Source organism: Nothobranchius furzeri, chromosome 17 (genome assembly GCF_043380555.1).
Source record: "Nothobranchius furzeri strain GRZ-AD chromosome 17, NfurGRZ-RIMD1, whole genome shotgun sequence".
NCBI lineage: Eukaryota > Metazoa > Chordata > Actinopteri > Cyprinodontiformes > Nothobranchiidae > Nothobranchius > Nothobranchius furzeri.
The window spans coordinates 45,897,336-45,916,539 of record NC_091757.1 but is presented as its reverse complement, the minus strand read 5'-3'; the positions used below and the strand labels follow the sequence as shown (position 1 = coordinate 45,916,539).

The 19,204-nt window shown below is 42.7% G+C and overlaps 1 long non-coding RNA gene across 2 annotated transcripts in view; it reads right to left on the bottom strand.

Moving 5' to 3' along the window:
* Positions 1-477: 477 nt before the first annotated feature.
* The window catches only part of LOC139063640 (uncharacterized), a 28,132-nt gene continuing 9,405 nt past the window's right edge, over positions 478-19,204 (bottom strand). The window contains exons 2-4 of one of the 2 annotated variants that reach the window (XR_011517014.1): positions 4,754-4,889; positions 1,294-2,179; positions 478-737 (exon numbers count right to left, since the gene is read on the bottom strand). This is a non-coding gene — a long non-coding RNA (uncharacterized lncRNA). Of the gene's footprint in view, positions 2,180-4,753; positions 4,890-19,204 lie in introns of both variants that reach the window. The other variant, XR_011517013.1, reaches the window with a different exon arrangement.

Below are 19,204 nucleotides of genomic sequence, written 5' to 3'. Positions count from 1 at the left end.
ATTTTGGCCTTTTTGTTATTCTTACTTTTTGCAGTGTACACCGGATAAAAACACGAGAGCCTAAACTGTCTTTTTTTTATTTGACTTCACAGACAGATTCATTGGACCTTTTGTATTTTGATTTAAATGACTGTGACCCCAGGCTTTTATTTTGGAAAGAATGCGCTCCGTTGCAGATGTTCCACCAGACTGAGTCAGACTAAATCAAAGAGGTTTTGCACCTGACTGTGGTCAGTGGCTATTAAAGATGGTCAGATTAGCAACCTTTCCCCTAAAGCTCAGTATGATTGACAGATCACCTCTAACCAATTGATCCATTTATTATAAGAACATCTTCTTATAATAGTCTGCAATGGAGGTGGGATCTGAGAACCCAAAGTCACTTTCTGAAGACAAAGATTGTGTTTTGCAACCTTTAGATGGCAAAGTGATTCCTGACAGCATCACAGAGCCAGAGGGTCAGAGACCCACCTGGAGGGGGCAGATGGAGTTCATCCTGGCCTCGGTGGGATACGCGGTTGGACTGGGAAGCGTCTGGAGGTTTTTCTTACCTCTGCTACAACAGCAGTGAAGGTGAGACTGTCAAAGATCAGAGGAATCGTAGTCAGACAGACTGAAAGCAACATAAACCTTCTGTTCGTGCATCTCAATAATGAAAAAATTAAAAAGCTGCAACCATCCTTCAATGTTTTCTGGGGGTTTAGGAAAACTTGGGTACCACGCTCTGGTGTCTTGACCTGTTGCAACACATAAAACCCATTATGGTTCCCAATAGCCTAAATATATACAAATACAAAAAGGTAGCAAACAAACATAAACAATAGAAATGCAAATATGTGGACAAATACAATGTCCTGTGAAATCTATTGAAAACTATTTCAGAGCTTGTTTTCCATCTAAGTTTTCAAACTCAGTATAATTGGAAATAGTGCATTCTGGAAAGAAAAGATGAAACATGAGTACATGCATTTGGTGAAAAACAGACTGAAGAAAAATGAAAAGGTTTTCCTTAGCCTCTTACTGATTAAGACACTTTTTTAAAAATAAAAACAACGTCCACAAAAGTGGGCAAGTTTTTAAAATGCAAGAAAAAGTTAAATCTGCCAGTTATTAATTCTTGGTTTAAAAACAGAAGGAAGTGTTTTTTCAGTATTTTTACTGATCAACGCTGGAAAAAAATGCTTAACAAATCATGAATTTACAGTTAAGGGAGAAAAGACAATGTTGGAAAATTTGAAAGGCAACTCAAGGGTGAAACTTTCTCAGTGTTTAGGAGCCTTTATTGTCCCTTACCTCATCATGGTGTTCCTGTGTGGTATTCCTCTGTTCTTTATGGAGTTCGCTGTTGGACAGTATCATTTAGGACCGGTGCACTTTATTGCTAAAATCTGCCCCCTGCTAAAAGGTGAGTGGCTCTGAAGTCAACAAACATAACTCTGACCAAATCAAACAAGAGTCCAGCCATCAAAAGTCACCAATAAAAGGAATAACCTGAAGATGATTTTACCCAAAGTTTCTCCATTCATTTTCCTTTGCTCATCCGGGGTCTGATCTCGGGGACAGCAGCGTAAGCAGAGAGGCTCAGACTTCCCTCTCCCCAGCCACTTGGGCCAGTTCCTCTGGGGGAATCCCAAGGTGTTCCCTGGCCAGCCAAAAAACAGTCACTCCAGTGTGTCCTGGGTCTTCCATTGTCTCCTCCTTGTTGGACATGCCTGGAAAACCTCACCAGGGAGGCACCTAGAGGCATCCTAACCAGATGCCGAGACACTTCAACTGGCTTCTCTCAATATGCTTATTTGATGTAAGTGGTAATGGTGTCCATTCTTCCTAATATTTCCAGTTACAAGCTCCTGCAGAAGACCAGAGGCATTGAGGAAACGGGGGGTCTTCGCTGGGAATTGTTTGGAAGAAGGAATTCTTTTAGCCTGGGTCATCGTTTATTTGTGTATATTCAAAGGAGCCATATCAACTGGGAAGGTTATAACAGTATACAGTATCGGTCTCAGGATTATTCTTGTCTACACTGACAGCTCACACACCAATTGTCGACTTTTGTTTCCTTGTTATTTGTAGGTTGTGTACTTCACTGCAGTTTTCCCGTACTTCGTTCTGATCGCCCTGCTTTTCAATAATATGCTGCTGCCTGGAGCCAAGGAGGGCATCCTTTATTTTGTGACACCTGTTTGGAGCAAACAGTTTGAGGAGAAGGTGAGAATTGCTTAATAAAAGAGCAACATTTTTAAAAAGTTGTACACACACACACACACACTCATGAGAGGAGGGCGCTAGCACAGATCCGAGTATCCACAGACTCACGACTCTCTCTGAACATTCACATCCGCATTGAGTTTAGGCAACACATTCTCACACCTGAAGCATTGACAAATGAAGCTGGGTGACTAAGCGTTTGTGTTCGACGCGTTGGGAGTCCCATTGCGTCGGGAGGCGACGCGCTGTGCCAGAGCGTTGTTTTCCGACTGCCGAGGTAAAATGGGGATTTCACCAAATTCTGACCTTTACCCTCTTGTGCCTTAAAAACTTTGTTTCTAGTTTTAACGCCCCTCTCCAACACGGTTAACGAGAAGTTTGGAATGAGCAACAGGGTTAAGGTTAGGTTGGGGGTGAGGGGAAGGTTAAGTAGCAAGAGGTTAGAGGTTAGATGTCGGCGAAATGTGCGTTTTACCGCGGGCGTCGGAAACAAACACTTGGCCACCCAGCGTCATTTGTTGACACTTCGGGTGAGAGAATGTGTTGGTTTAGGAGGACATCAGAGTTAGCAAACAAAAAATCAAACCCATCTCAGGCTAAAACAAGGGAGTGATTGGGGCATCAGCACAGGTCTGGGCCTTCCTTTGCTTCTTCTTCTTTAAAATTGGCAGGTTGGATGCCAGTAAGGCATATTGTTGCCACAGCAACATCAACACAATGAATTTCCTGGGTTACAGTCTCTGGTACACCTCTATTTGCAGGAAGCCCAGCAGTGCCCTCACCCTACGCCAGTCCTCCACTCCAAAAAGGTCCTCAAACAGAACACGTCACACCAGCAGTCCCCAAGACTTTGAACAAAGCACTTCTCTCTGCAGCATACCTCCTGCAGTGCACGAGGACGTGACCCATCGTTTCCAGAGTCACAGTTATAATCCGAGTGCCTCCCAACCTAAACCAACCCGCCCCAAAGACTATGACCCAACCTTAACCGGGTCAAGACCCCAGAATCCCTCCTACCACAAGCGAACCCCATTCATGTTAGACCCTACAGTAACCCTTTCATCCGAGGAAGCCTGCCACAACCTCACAACCCCCCAATCGAGCTCAGAGAAATACTCCAGCTGACCAAGTGCCACCTCCAACTCCACGTCACAACTCAACAGTGCCCTCCCGTGCTTCAGACAGCTCTCCCTTTTAAGCTGTCAGGTGCTGATTAATGTTCAAGTCCTATTAGTTGTCACACTGGTCTGTGAAATGTATTCTCCGCATTCGACCCATCCCCTGGGGGAACGGTGAGCTGCAGACACAGCCACGCTCGGGGACTATTTGGTGGTTTAACCCCCCAGTTGAACCCCTTAATGAGTGTCAAGTGGGGTGGCACTGGATTTGAATCCATGCTTTCCCAGTCTCAGGACAGAAACTCATATCACAAGGTGACTGGACTGGTCTGAGCGGATTAGGTGATTGGCTAGGATATAGGAGGGGGAGGGGCCCTAATCAGAGTTCTGTTCCCAGAGCAATGAGGCAGCAGCCGTAACAATCATATTATGTTAATTAGATATTTAGTTCTTGTAATTTTCAGTTAGAGCATAAACCAGCTCCTACGATTTAATCAACTGTTTATTTATGCAATTCTGAATATATCACCCATTCGGTGTTTTCTAGGTTTTCAAGAATAAATGAATAAATATATTTATTTTTATCTTCATCCTCTGTTTCTGTCCTCACCACAGGTTTGGGTTAATGCAGCATCTCAAGTCTTTAACTCACTGGGAATCGCTTTTGGCTCAATGATATCAATGGCGAGTTAGAACAAGTTCAACAACAACAACAACAACATTTAGAGGTAAAATACCATGTGTGACATTATTCAACTGGGACATTAAAGCAACATAACATATGTGTATGTCATACCCATTCCCTATGTTTTAGACTGGACTGAGATTTTAATTAGTTTTGTTTTTGAGATGTGTGGATCGTGTCGCTGACCAACTCATTCACCAGTATCCTGGCTGGTTTTGTAAAAAATGGTAAATGGTAAATGGCCTGTATTTGATATAGCGCCTTCTAGAGTCCTAGAACCCCCCAAGGCGCTTTACAACACAATCAGTCATTCACCCATTCACACACTGGTGGGGATGAGCTACAATGTAGCCACAGCTGCCCTGGGGCGCACTGACAGAGGCGAGGCTGCCGAGCACTGGCGCCACCAGTCCCTCCGATCACCACCAGCAGGCAACATGGGTTAAGTGTCTTGCCCAAGGACACAACGACAGGGACAGACTGAGCGGGACTCGAACCAGCAACCTTCCAATTACGGGACGAGCACTTAACTCCTGTGCCACCGTCGTTGTGATCTTCTCAGCTGTTGGATACATGGCTCACACACACAATCTACCAGTAGATAACATAGCTATGGGAGGTAAGCTTGTTAATTAAAGTAGACAAAACCTGCCACCAAGGTTAAGTGTTTTTCAGCTGTGTGGTGTGTGTGTGTGTGTGTGTGTGTGTGTGTGTGTGTGTGTGTGTGTGTGTGTATCTTTACCATGTCTCAGATCCCGGCTTGGTGTTTGGCATGTACCCTGAAGTCCTCTCCACCATCTCTGCCTTTCAGTTCTGGGCCCGCTCTTCTTCATCATGCTGCTGCGTCTGGGCTTTGACAGCCTGGTAAACACCCGCCCCTCCAAAATCAGAAACATCACAGGATAATTCTAGCGGAACATCATAAGGACTTAAATATTCACAGATTACATTGAAAGAGAATGCTTTTTTAATTTTATTTAGCAGTTTGCCAATGTGGAGGTTGGTGTGACATTTTTAAAAGATGAGTTTGGACCCAAAATTCAGTAATTTCTAAAAAGAGAGGAGCTGCTTTTCCTGGTTGTGTGCTTTCTCTGCTTTGTTTTGGGATTCTTCACATCACAAGGTAAAACGATGATGTCATGTTGACGACTGTCTCACTCGTGTTGTTTAAATTTCTCCTCCTTCCTTCACCGGGAGGTATTTATGTGTTCCAGCTGATGGACCACTGCACCGCTGTGGTTTCCCTCGTCTTCCTGACTTTCTTTGAAGTTGTGACTGTGTGCTGGATCTTTGGTAAAGCTGCACATTAAATTTAAAAAGAGATTTCACACTTGAGTTATTTAACAACGTTCTCATGCAGTCAACACTGATTTAAAGTTGTTTTTTTGCATGTCAGGTGTTTCTCGGCTCTTTATGAAAGATGCGCGGTGAAGCTCTAAACCTCTTCTTCCGCCTTAGTTGGCTGCGGATCTGCCCGTTGCTGATGTTAGTGGGTTTAGTTTAAACCGTGTGAGTGTGTATCTCTTTAAACCACATGTTTAAAACAGCGTTTCTCTCATCCACATTGTGCATGCTAACCTCCAGCATTGTTCTGTACACTCCTCCTGTCTATGGGACACACACGTACCCATGTGTGGGCTGAACTGGTGGGATGGGGCATCTCTCTCGTCTCTATAGTGTGGATCCCAGTTGGTGCTGTTCATGAGATCTGGAACACCAAAGGGTCTTTTCTCCAGGTGAGTAAAGACTCATCAGATATCAAAGTTATCAACAAGCAGCATAAAAGCTTCCATCTTGGTGACAACCTACCACTGTAAAGATTCCCCTCAGTGTTTTTGGAGAAATGTAGGTTTATTTACAATTTTTTTAATCCTCAGAGATTAAAAACAGCTGTAACTCCGACATTAGGCCTTGATGCTTTGGATTTCCAGCTGGAAAACTGGATGTCTGGAAAATCCTCCACTTTAGTGGTGTGACCAGTGGGCCAGAACCATGTCAACATGTGTAATTGGACACCCATTTACTCATTCTACATGTTTTTACTGCTGATCAAACTTTAAACCAACTTTTTAAAACTGAGGTCTAAATGTCAGCAGTGTGAGATTATTTACTGAATCTGCAGCCTGAGATTCAACAATCTATAAACCACGAAGATGGCTCCTTCAGTGGATTTAGGGACATTTAACGAAAGTCAGGATCAAACTGAATTAAAATGCAACATTTTTGTACTCCACGACCCCCAAACTGTTTATTTCTTATGCTGCTCTTATTTGCATTTAGTTAGTCTTCATCTACTCATTTTTCTGTTGGGTGAAATTAACATTGAAATTAGACAAATAGAAACAAATGCTGATGAGAGGAAAATTAAACCACTAAAAGGGATCCAAATAAAATGAATAATGTTATTACCTAAGAAAATGTTTGTTAAATCGCTGTGAAATACTAAAAGATAGGTTTCATAATTGATTGAACTGAAATCCAATGAAACTTTACTCACCTAGAGGAATGTAAAACCCAGGAAATGTTTGATGTAGTGACTGATTGCGCTGTCCGAATAAATCATCACTCAGAAGATTACGGTCAAAGTTAAACATTAAGAGCAAGTTTGGTCTCCAAAAACTAGGTTGTGAATCTAATCCCTTTGACTAAAAACCATGAGCGACTTCCAATCATTGATTAAAGCTCTGAACATAAACTGATTTTCATCTAAAACCAACCATTTAAAGCATTCAATCACAGCAAAAGTCCTGATGCACAGCGCCATGTTTAAAAACATTTATTTAGCTGAAGAAATGTCCTGCAGGACTTTTGTAAACACACAAATGTTGGGAAAGCAGTTTAAAATGTCCCCACTTAGTGGCAATAAAGGGATTTTCGTCATGCATCTATAGAGCATAGAAAGCCAGTATTTTATGTAGACTTATTACCACAAAATAATATCTGTCTGTCTATTTTTTATTACTCAAAGAAAACTTTATTATTTTTTTCATGACTGTCATGGTATTTCTTGCTGTCATTTGGATCTTGGCCACTAGGGGACAGCAAAGCTGCAAAAAACAAAAAAATAAACAAACAAAACCTTTTGCATTTTTAGAAAAGCCAGAAGAACTGTTTAATCTGATGTTTCTGTTGACAATTATAGTTTTAATGTTTGAAATTATTAAATTTATTTTTTAACATCAACATTTAATGTACTGTAGTGACAAGAACCCACATACATACATTCTGGTGTAGCTCTAGAATTTGACTGACTAATAAAGAACTTCTTATAATGTGTCACTTAATAGTAAATAACATCAATTCAATTCAGATTCAAAGATACTTTATTAGTCCCAGAGGGAAATGAGAGTTTCAGTTCACACAATTCAGAGATCAGACATACATGGGCAAGACGCATGACAAGAATTGGTGACTGTGGTCATTCGCAACCCTGAGTCGCGCTACCTTAATAGAGAACAGAGGGTTACACGAGGATTGGTTCAGGTGGAGGGGAAAAAAAGGCACTTCAGAGATACCCTCCACTGGGAGGGCAGTTTTGCTCTGCAAAAAAACACCTCAGACAGAAATGCAACAGACTTCAGACATCACACAACATAAGTGTCACGTTGGAGAAAAGATGGCGCCTGCTGTAATGGCTGCTCGTCTGCTGCTCCTGTTTTTGCTTCTTATTGTGTTTACAAACTGCTGGATTACCGAATCCAGTACTGTCATCTCATATGACCGACTTACCCTCTTCGATCTCCGGCAGACACTCGGATCACTTCAGTTCCACAGTTGTGAGTTTGGAGGATCTTTTGGCTCGCTGTTTGCTACGGTCCCAGCATTTCTGCTCTCCGCCCCGCATCCAGTTTGGTTCCGAAAGAGGCGCCGCCGTCGCGGCAGGCGGGGAGGACGCCGAGCGAAGCAAAGACTGTCACCAGGGTCCTCATCTTTGATATCTATCATTCCTCTGCAACCGGATCCTCAACTCTGTCACTGGCAGGCGGAGTCCATTCAAACCCTCTGTCGGAAGTTCCCCGTGAGTGATCGCATGGACGGCAGCTTTCAGCGGTGGCGAATCAGTGGGGCTAACTTGGCTAACCTTAGCTATCCCAAGGTGATCGGCTCTGGTGGGCGCTTCAAACCCGGCTCCAAGACGTCCACTTCACTCCTCAGGATTGATCTCATGAATGTCCGATCGATTGGGAATAAAACGGCTTTTTTGAAAGACTGTTTCTTCGACCAGTCAATAAACCTGTTCTTCATGACTGAAACCTGGGTCCAGCCTGGTGAGTCGGCCCCTCTATCAGAACTTTGTCCTCCTGAATGCCTAGTCTGAAACAAGCCTAGACCCTCTGGTTGTGGTGGGGGTTTGCTGACTTTATAAAACTCCTTTCTCCCTCTGAAACCACTCTCTGGTTTTGTGACTCCCTCCAGTTTTGAGCTGTCAGTGTTTGAATTAGCCGGCTGCCCACCGGGCTCTCTGTTACCGTCCACCTAAATATAACTCAGTCTTTCTAAATTAATTTTCAGACTTTTTAGCTGATTTCCTCCCAAAATATGAAAGAGGGATTAACTCTGTGCAGTGCTTTGGTCAGCTGACATGCTGTTTTTAAATGCGCTATATAAATAAAATTGGATTGGAGTGGATTGGAAGTGTCCACTAGGTGGGGTGGTGGGTTTGGGACTATCCACACTTCGGTTCCTGCAGCCACTACAAGCAGTGCATGTCACCTCAGTCTGAACAGGGGGAGGAGCATTGAGGGTTGGAGGGTTGCAGTGACCCTGGAATGATTTGGCGACCTCCCCGCAGTCCAGCCCAGGCTGGGATAGGAGACAGAGTTGAGTTGCCATAGCAACGGCACATTCCACAGATCTTCTGAGGGGGGAGTTTTTGTTGGAGCCTTGCAGGCTCAAGGTCACCAGATTACGATTAGAAATTGTTTTGGGGCCAGACAGAGATAATTTCCTCTCTGTCTTAAAGTTCCTTGGTCCTCAACCCCTCAAAATCCCAATAATGGACATTAATCTATCCCAATCCGTGCTGATTTGTCCACTCTATCCTAGATGGCATCTATCTTTTGTGCCAATGAATGAATCTCGGCCAAAGTTCCAAGCTTACGACAATTATGTGAGTCTGTGAATTCACAGCACGGTACAAACCATCTCTGAGCTCCGGGATCAGGCCAATATTCCTCAACAGCTTGTTAATTTTCCGGTAAGCCAGGAAGCCTCCAAGGCCAATGAGCAGGAAACCTGACATCAACGAATATCCACAAATCTTCAGAGTCCACCACAGACAGCTGAGATAAACAAATCAAGTTCCACTGTTTCCAGGAGTCCATGATGTGTCCAACTGGGTCTGTCCCGGAGGGGCATCCGGGAGCCCCTTCTCCCGTTCTCATCGTTGAAAAAATTTTATCAATCGCGTTGAGTGACCAACTGATGAGGTCCATTTTAGTGATTTAGTAACTTTGTGAGACATCTGATTGAGTAGACGTCTGATGTCTTTGTGCAGTTAACACACTGAACGACTCAAGGAGAGGACATCAGAGCTCTAAGAGGTTGTGAAGGATAATTACTCCTCTGTCGTAGAGCGCTGCTGTAGTGCCCTCAGCAGAACTGCACGCTGATCAATAATCCCTTCCTGCTCCCTCCATGACAGAACTTATTATGGGCATTAAATTAGAGCTGGAAGCGCTGTGTGATCAATAACTATAGACAGTGCAGCCCAGGGGGGGAGTAAATTAATGGCCAGCCTTTAGAGGGGGAAGGTGGTTGTGAGGCGGTGAGCAGAGAGATGGGTCACTAGCTAAATCATGTTGTGTGGTATGAAGGCGTTTATTTGTGCCAATCAATGACCTAAATTAGCAATTGAGCCGCTTCAGGCCTGCCTCTTTTTTCATTACAGGAGTAACTCATGTGCCGGTCTATGGTAACCCTCTGGTGCTCATCAGTCACTCTGTAGTAATAAGATGTAATGATGTCGTGCAGATTTTACAGCTTCATAAACTCTCAACGGCTCTTTGGTGTCAAAAACTTTCCTACATCCTCATCACAAAGTGAACACATTGGACCGGCCCTTTCAGGATACAAATCAGGGATAACTCTTGATTTTAGCCTCAGTTTCTGCCTCTGAAACCTTTAAGAAGGAAGCATGAGAAAAAAATGGAGGAAAATTAACTAAATCTGTATAAAAGCAGAGTATTAAAATGGACAATGTACAGTTCCACACCTGTAACCTAATGGATCACTGATGTAGGAGAAACTGAAGGTTCAGGCTCAATCCTTACTGAAAATGATGATTACCCTGAATCTTTTATGTCTGCAGGACCTTTTCCTAAGAATATCTATTGCCATTAAATGTATTTAATATATGTATTTCAATGAAGTATATGGACAGATAATAGTTATGTTGAATTTAAGTCCCATTTTGCAGCATTTGAAAGTTTACAAATCATTTTGCATTCCTCACACAATCACGTTTTAAAAGAGCTTCATGTGGAGTTTGTCTGATCAACCACCACTCATTGTTTTTGATCTGAGACTACACTGCAATGCATCCACTGAAATGTACGAAACACATTTTGGTTTTTGATCAAACAAATCTTGAGACTAATCTCTTCTCCATCTTTGCAGCGCCGCTTCTAGGTTTGCTCTCTGTTGTGGTTTGTTTGATTTGCTTTTAGCAGCACAAGTCTCTGGAGGAGCTGATGCATCTGTTAAGTATGTCATGACAACTAACCTACAAACCACAGAAAATACATTTCAGGCTCAACCTTGATGTTTCCTGATCTTCTCATCCTTGCTTTTAATTTTCACGGGAAGTAAAAGTCCTGAATGAGCATTTTTGTTTATTCAGATTCTCCATTTCAACTCATTCAAATGCTAATGGATCTACTTTGCCCACTATTCATATGCAGATAAAAGCTTTTGAGGCTTGGATGCTGCAGTGCACTCTGCTGCACTGTTGCTTTTGTTTAATGATATTCCTTTGGTCTGTTTAGGATGTGCATGCATTACTCAGTCATCCCTTAAACAGCTCACCTCCTGATGCTAATAAAGCCACAGACCACAGATTATCTGGCTTTTATTCAGCACATGATTCTGTCTCAGTGGCGGAGCTAGGACTTTTCTGGGCACAGGGCCATCAAGGGGGTCAAGTATTCTTCCAATCCTCACACAAGATTTGATTGTAAATTCCCATTTGACTCATTGGCACCACTTGTGTTTCAACTTGGAATTGCATCCATCAGCAGAGGCCAATGCCCCTGTGGCCCCACCCCCATTTTTTCTTTAACAAGACCTATCCACCATATTCCTAACCCCCATGAGCCTGTGCGTGAAATATTCGACTGACTTCCAGTTGGGCTTTTGTTTCCATGGCATACATAGGCGGATTATGCGATCTGTTTGCGCTAAAGCAGACGTAGAGCCTAGTCACAGCCTTAACCCCCAAATTCCACTACCTCCGCTCCGCTCCGGCACGAACTCCGCAGCAAAATCGGTCCCGTTGTAGTCAATCAGAGCTATTCCACTACTGCGGCCGTGCTGCGGCAGTGCGGCGCAGTGCTCCGCCCTCTGTTCCGGCGTCCGGCAAAAATAGAATCTATCCTATTTTTGCCGGACGCCGGAGCACCTCCGCAGTAAATGGACAGGAATCACGACCGCCCAACAGGAAGGGGAGCAAGCACAGCTTCCGTTATTTCACAATAAATCGATAAACAAAAAGCGTTTTTTGTTTCATATGCACAGGTTTAACAACTTTTAACAACTATCAATGGCAGCTGAACTTTAAATGCACAAAAGTAAGCCATAAATACAGTTTCTACTATCAAAGTAGTCACACTTTGTTGATCCAAACACTGCTGATCTCGCAACACAAATGATGGGCAGATTAAACAGTTCATTTCGATGCTTCTCCCACACAACGGGTGTTTGGATATAACTTCCGCGTTTATTGCTCGGACTGTATCGCAAGATCTGGAAAATCCCGCGCATGCTTGTTTGCGCACCTCAGGTCTCCGCACCGGAGCGGAGCCGTTGTAGAGCGGTTACCAGTAAAAATTGAGTTGGGAAGCGAGCGGCCGCGGAAGGCGGGGGCGGAGTGGAGCGGAGGTAGTGGAATTTGGGGGTTAATCCCTCATTGCCAAGCCTGGCTTTTAGTTTCTACATCAGACGAAATACAAACAGCAGGTTGTTCATGCATTGCATTTATTACGATAGGTTTAACGATCATTTTCAATGCATTTGATAATGTGTAATGGTAAACATTGAGCCCTATTTTAATAATTTGTCTGCTTGTTAAAAGCATAATTCAATTAAGGTATTTTTAGAGCTTAAAGTCTATGTGTACATTTTTTAATTATATTTTAATTTATGCATTGATGTACAGTGAAAGTGGAATGCAGTCACACTCTTAGCTCGAGGTGCATGTTTCAAACATCGCTCTTGTAGCCACAAATTTAAGTTTCTCTGGTTGTTAGTAGAACCATAACCAGCGCAACATGTTCCCGAGCTGAACCAGTACATTTTTTGGAGGCAAATAGTTTTTTAAATCCTCTTGAAATATTAAAATAAACTACTACTAGCATGCAAATCTATAGCTCTGTGCTACTTCCGGTATCTCACCAGATGTTGCTCGTATCATCGTTTCTGCATGAGCCGGCCCAGGAATGAGGTGGATAGATTGTAAGTTAGATCATTTTGCTTCCTGATTATTAATAATTTTATCTATGACTATTCACATTCATTTTCATAGTCTAAGCACACTTTTACTTGCAAAAATTGTGTGGAACGAATAGACGTGATTTCTGCGTGTTGCGTTTTTTTAGACATGCATTAAAAATGAGAAATGTTTAAAATTCATGGAATATTTTAAATCACATTCCTCCATGCATAGTATTTTAATAGTTATAGTGGGTCTTTGTTAATTTTTGTCAAAAGACTTTCTGTATTTATAAGTGGACACACACACACACACACACACACACACACACACACACACACACACACACACACACACACACACACACACACACACACACACGAGTTACATTTTGAAAAAAGTCCCACTGCTTCATTTGAAACCATGAAACAACTCCAGTGATCGCTTTCCAAATAATGGCTTCTTTTGTGGAGAGGATGTTTTGATTTTGAAATCCTGAGAAGATTCATGGGAAAGCACCAGAACAACTTCTCACAAAGATGTTAAACAAAGATGGAATTGATGTTGCCGTTTTGGACATGAGTGTTGGGAAAGTTGGTGGAATAATAAAATGTGAAACGCAGCAAGAAATTTTCTTTGGGTTTTGTTTTTGTGACAGAAGAGAGCGTCTTCTACCAGGATAGCCTAATGAGGCCAGATATCCTTTATTGTCCCACAGTTTCTGTTTCCATTCTAATGTTGGAGAACTGAAATTCATCATAAGGTTTGTGTCAATTTTGCAGGTTTATTCTTCTTGACTTGAAGTTTTGCATCAAATTTTTATGTTTGTAGCCAAATCTGGTTGCTGATCTCTTATTGTTTTTGTTATACAACCCCTTCCCTCTCACGCCCCCATTAAGGGGCCTAGCTTGAGCAGCTTGTTAGCATGCAGGCAGTTCCACCGAGGCATACAGGAGCGTGTAATCAATAGAAACATGTTGACGTGTTTACAATGTGTGATACCTGGCTAATCAGCAAGTTAACTAGCATAATCCCATTGGAATTTGCAGCAGAAAGCTCACCCGCGGGCTAACGTGAACAATAAACATGTTGGATTTCAGGAAATTGCAAAGTGCAACAGCCACACTTGAGACAGTGCATCAGCATTAGCATCAATCTCAGCTCTCAGAGACTTCAGGGCATCGACGCCAACACAGATTCAGTCTGGGATGTGCAATAGGTTCATTCAGAGTCTGCAGGTGTGTGATGTATTAAAGCAGGGCGAACAACAAGCTAATTCCGTCAAATCCTGTAGGTCCGTATTGATTTTATTCCATCAGAGTTCTCAAGGACAAAGGAAAAGCCAGAAGTCAACTTTCTTTTTTTTTGTTTTTTAGGTCAACTGAATTTATTTATGGAGACAGCAGCAGAAAAAGACACAAGTGACGGGAGATGTCAGTGAGACAAATTATGCAAAGAAGTGGGTCAGGCTCTCCTGGGCCTGTTCAAAATGAAGACTGGTGTTTGACATCTTTCTCAAAACCGGGACTTAGTTTTCTCCTGTTCAGCAATAATTAACAGATAAACACATTAACTGACATTTCAAGCACTTTAAATTGGATCAACGAGGATTTGTAGACAGAGGTAACTTTAGCTTTTGGGAAGTAAACCCCTGAGATCACAGAATGACTTTTTTTTCGTGTATGATGAAGGTTTCCCTCCTGGCCTGGCTCCGAGGAGATCCCAGGTCACCCATGTGGGTGAGGTGGCTCCCCCATCATTAAGGTGATGAAACCCTTTGTCTGAGGTCAGGTGCGCAGATAGGGTGGGGGACGGGGGGGATCTGACCCCCCCCCCCCCCCGCGCATTCAGATCGACCCCGATCTGTTCCCCCCCCCCCCCCCCCCCAACTAAGGCCAGAAAGAAAACAAAATAGGAGGTTAAGCGCTTGAAGCTCCTTTTTCCAATTACATTGAATGCAGCATGATGTAAACAAACACCGACTCCAGAGGCGCCAAAGTGGTTGCTGCTTGGATGCAGGATGAAGCGAAAAAGGCAAACAACGATTACTGCGTATTAAAAAAAGACCCAACAGTGTAAGTAGGCGGGACCGATCTGTTTGTTTATGCATGTTGGTTCTAGTTTCAGTACGTTGTTGTCAGTGTTGGGACTTACTCGTTAAAAGCGCCAAAGCCTCATTGCTGACTTTAACAAGTCTCATCTACAAATATGATCCCTCATGAAGTTACTACTTTACACCAGAAGATAGTGGAAATGTGGAACCTTCAGGCTGAGCAAAGTTTGGGAGTTTTTAAGAGTTTGAAAAATGCCTCCCGCTGAAAGGCTCCCAGTTGGGGAGAGGAGGAGATGCGTGCAGCATGAAGAGCGCAAATATTAGATAAAATGTATAATTGCCAGCAGGTCTGGTCTTTGTTGCCTGATCACTTTGTCTGGTAATGACTGGCTTTGATTATGAAGCAGAATATTGACTCTGATGAAGAAATTCACTCATCCAGCCAGGAAGATTGACGCTGCTGCAGCATCATGCAGCTGGTGCTGCACGAGAGGTGTGTGGAGTTTACAAGCTCCAAATGTTGGGTTTGATGTTTGATTAACCTTCTTTGGGACGGGATGGATGTAGAAATGATGGTAAAACACCGCTAACATGACAGACGTAGCGACAATGTAAAAAAAAGCCGTAAAAAAGAGGCAGATGCCGATGCGTTATGTGTGGAAGTCAAAGTGTGCCACATCATACAAAAAGTAAAATATAAAATTTTAAAAGAGATTTATATATTTATATATAAATTAAAACTTTCCAAATATAATGAAAATTTATAAATAACGTAAAAATATGAAGGAATATCTGTTGGTCAGGCTGAAAAGTTTGGGCACCACTGCTCTAAGTGAATTTCATTATTTAAATATATTTTATGTGCAGTTTTTAAGGGTTTTTATGTTTTCTGTAAAGATTGGTATGCTGAAAATCATTTCATGTTTTGCATAAAGCATGAGGTTTTGGTTAGTAATTGATTGGGAGAATTACAAATGACTGAATTAAATAGTGGAGCACCTCTGTCGGTGCGCCCCAGGGCAGCTGTGGTTACATCGTAGCTCATCACCATCAGTGAGTGAATGTGTGTGAATGGATGAATGATACACTGTAGTGTAAAGCACTTTGGAGTCCTTACTCTGAGAGGCGCTATACAAGTGCGGATCATTTATCATTTATAGTGTTGACAGGCAGAGCTTTGTTGCCAGCGTTCCACTGCATAATTAGCCTAGTGAACTAGACCAAATTCTTGCTTTGCAAAGAATGGTCTAGGCATGCTCCATTGGAACCTCAGCAGCTCCTACCAGGACTCTGGCTGGCCAATCACAGCTCTCTAGAGGGGTTTCAAACACATAAAGAGCTGTGATTGGTCCATAATGGTGGGCCAATAATAGTGCTCTATCTGCTTAGTGAACAAATCACAGAGCTTTATCTGCTTTGTGGGCCAATCAGGGCACTCTATGTGCCTGGTGGGTGGGATGATGCAACAGAGTGAAACAAGAGTATGTCACATTCATTGTCCAGTGGAATGCGGAGATCATTTAAAAGACAACGGTAGAACCCGCCCCACAACCGAGAGCCGTCAATGGAGCGTGGCCAGACTAAATAATACATTTATTTAGTCTGGCTTGCCAGGCTACTGCATAATGGCTTCAAACACGTATAAAAATGTTAGTTTTTACGTAAACCATTGGATGAAATTACACAAACTGACTGAGCTCTAGTTAAGGCTCTTGCAATAGTTTGTGTGTGTGTACGTGCGTGTGTGTGTGTGTGTGTGCGTGCGTGTACGTGCGTGTGTGCGCGTGTGTGTGTGCATGCATGTGTTTGGGGGAGGGTACATTGGAACTTTGTCCCCCCCAGTTTTAAAATCCTATCTGTGCCCCTGTCTGAGGTCACGAGAGACACCAGTTTGGCCTGACATCTAACAAAAACAAAAGCAGAATTCCCCTTTAGCTCCACCTTGGAGATAAGGTATGGAGCTTTATTTTTCCCTGGAGGAGCTTGGAGTAGAGCAGCTGCTCCTCCGCTGTCATAAGGAGTCCACTGAGGTAGCTCAGGCATCTGATCCCTCATTCTTGCATTCCTCTGGAGGTTTTCCACACACTTCCCACTGAGGGGGAAACCCCAGGGAAGACGGAGGAATCACATATCCTCTCTGTTTATAAAAACCCTCCCAAGGAGGAGTTGGAGAGTGCCATGTGGTAAAGGAATGTCTGAGTTGACTCCTAGAGGGAAAAACCCAAACTCCCCAAACTAAACAACTGCTTCAATGAATCGTGAAAGAATAAAAAATCCTCCAAAGCAAAGTAGGTTATTGCAGCGTTTACTGGCAACAAATCAACATCAGTCCCACTAGATTAAGTATTTATTAATTCACTGCATCATTAATCAATCAGTCAGTCAGACTTCATTTGTAGAGCACTTTTCTTCCAACTGAGAAAAACATGAATTAAACAGACACAAACAAACAAACCCTTCACACCCAAATTCTGAGTAAAATGTGTAAACAAAAAAATCACATTAATAAATCAATAAAAGGGGTTGAAGAGCTGAGAATAAAGGACTTTTTTTCTGATTTTAATCGGTCACTCTGAGCTTTTCATGCAGGCTGAACATGAAAGTAGTCTCCTACACCTATCTCCTGCTTTAGCCTCTGATAGAAAATAGACGGTGAAACACTAGGATTAGAAAAACCTGACAGATCTATGTCCCACTGTCACTTAACAGTCGTTGATCAACGCCCAGCATCCTAACTAATAGAAGCTAACTGTTAGCATTAGCAACCCCACAACGCGGCAGAACTCCTCCAGGTTTTTGTCATTTGTGGAGATCAAAGTTGCAAGTCAGCAGTAGAGTCGCGTTGCTGTTATCAAGCCTGAGGCAAGATGTCCAAATATCAGGAAATAAGACTCCAAATCCTGCTGCGTTGTGCCACTCGCTGCAGACTTGTCCGTGCTGATCCAAGCACTTGTGGGCTTTTTTTTGCCCCGAGTGCAGCTTGCAAGGCATTCATTCGTACCAGAGACCATTGCAAATGTATTGGAATAAACCAGTTTCCCACACCTTTAACAAACACCCAAATAGCAAATTTAATGTGTTGAAGGGACATTAAATAGTCTCAGGTTCAAAACTTTGTCTCATTTTGATCAAAATTATTTTCACAGACCAGATAAAACACCTTTGGTCATCACTTCAGCCGCATCTTTTACATCCTAAATAACTTAAACAAATCAGATTTTGTTGGTTTTATCTCCAGACATGCTACAACACCACTATGAAGTTGAGGTGAGATTTGTTGTGGAATAAATATTGGCAGATAAATTAAAGAGTGATGTGCCACAGTTTGTGTTTTTGACAGTTATTCTAACAATAAAGACACTTCTACTACTTTATTTTGGAGTTGTATTGTTTACAGAGAGAAATGCTGAATAAAATATCCTCTCCTATTTCTTCTGGCGCACGCAACCACAACTTGTTTTGCCTTTGTTGTCACTCACGGTGACACATGATCATTAAAATGTAAAGATGGAAGTCAGTACAGACACAAATAAAAGAGGCTCTTTTATCAGCTCTGAGGGACCAGAACAAAGCTTCTAAAGGCATGTGGCACATTTCTGTCTTGTGTGGTTTTGAAAAGAAGAATATCTGAGATGGTTATTTTAAAGCTTGTAAAGTGGCTGTTTAAAATATCATCTGTTAATACTACTACTACTACTACTACTACTACTACTATTAATAATAATAATAATAATAATATATTTAAATGATAGAGAAAGCATGCAGTTAAACACACATGACACAAGGAAACCTATCAGATACGACTGAGGAGACACGAACTGCAGCTCAGACAAAAGGATCAAATGAAGCTTAATGAAATAATCATTATTTATTTATAGTGAGTGAAAGATCATAGGAAACCTTATCCTGTGCAGCAGCAGCAACGTTGAGTCTCCTCCTGAATAGAAATTATAGCGTGCATTTGACTTCAAAGCCTCGGTTTTCCCAGCAGAACATTTCTGTGGCTTAAACATCTACACATCCATTCATTCATCCATTTTCAGCCACTTAGCCAGGGTCGGTTCGCGGGGGCAGCAGCCTAAGCAGGGAGGCCCAGACTTCTCTCTCCTCAGCTACCTGGGCCGCCCTCCATGAGAGTTCCAAGGCGTTTCCTGGCCTGCTGAGAGACATAGTCCCTCCAGCGTGTCCTGGGTCTTTCTTTAGGTCTTCTCTTGGTTGGACGTGCCGCAGCGGATCTACTCCAAGCCCCTCCTGGATGACCAATATTCTCACCCTATCTCTAAAGGAGAGCCCAGCCACCCTGCAGAGAAAACTCATTTTGGTTGCTTGTATCTCGTTCTTTTGGTCACTACCCAAAGCTCATGACTATAGGCGAGGGTAGGAACATATATCAACTGATCTTTGACTTCTGGCTCAGCTCTCTTTTCACCACGACAGATAGGTGCAACACCCGCATCACTGCAGACACAGCACCAATCCGCCTAACGATCTCA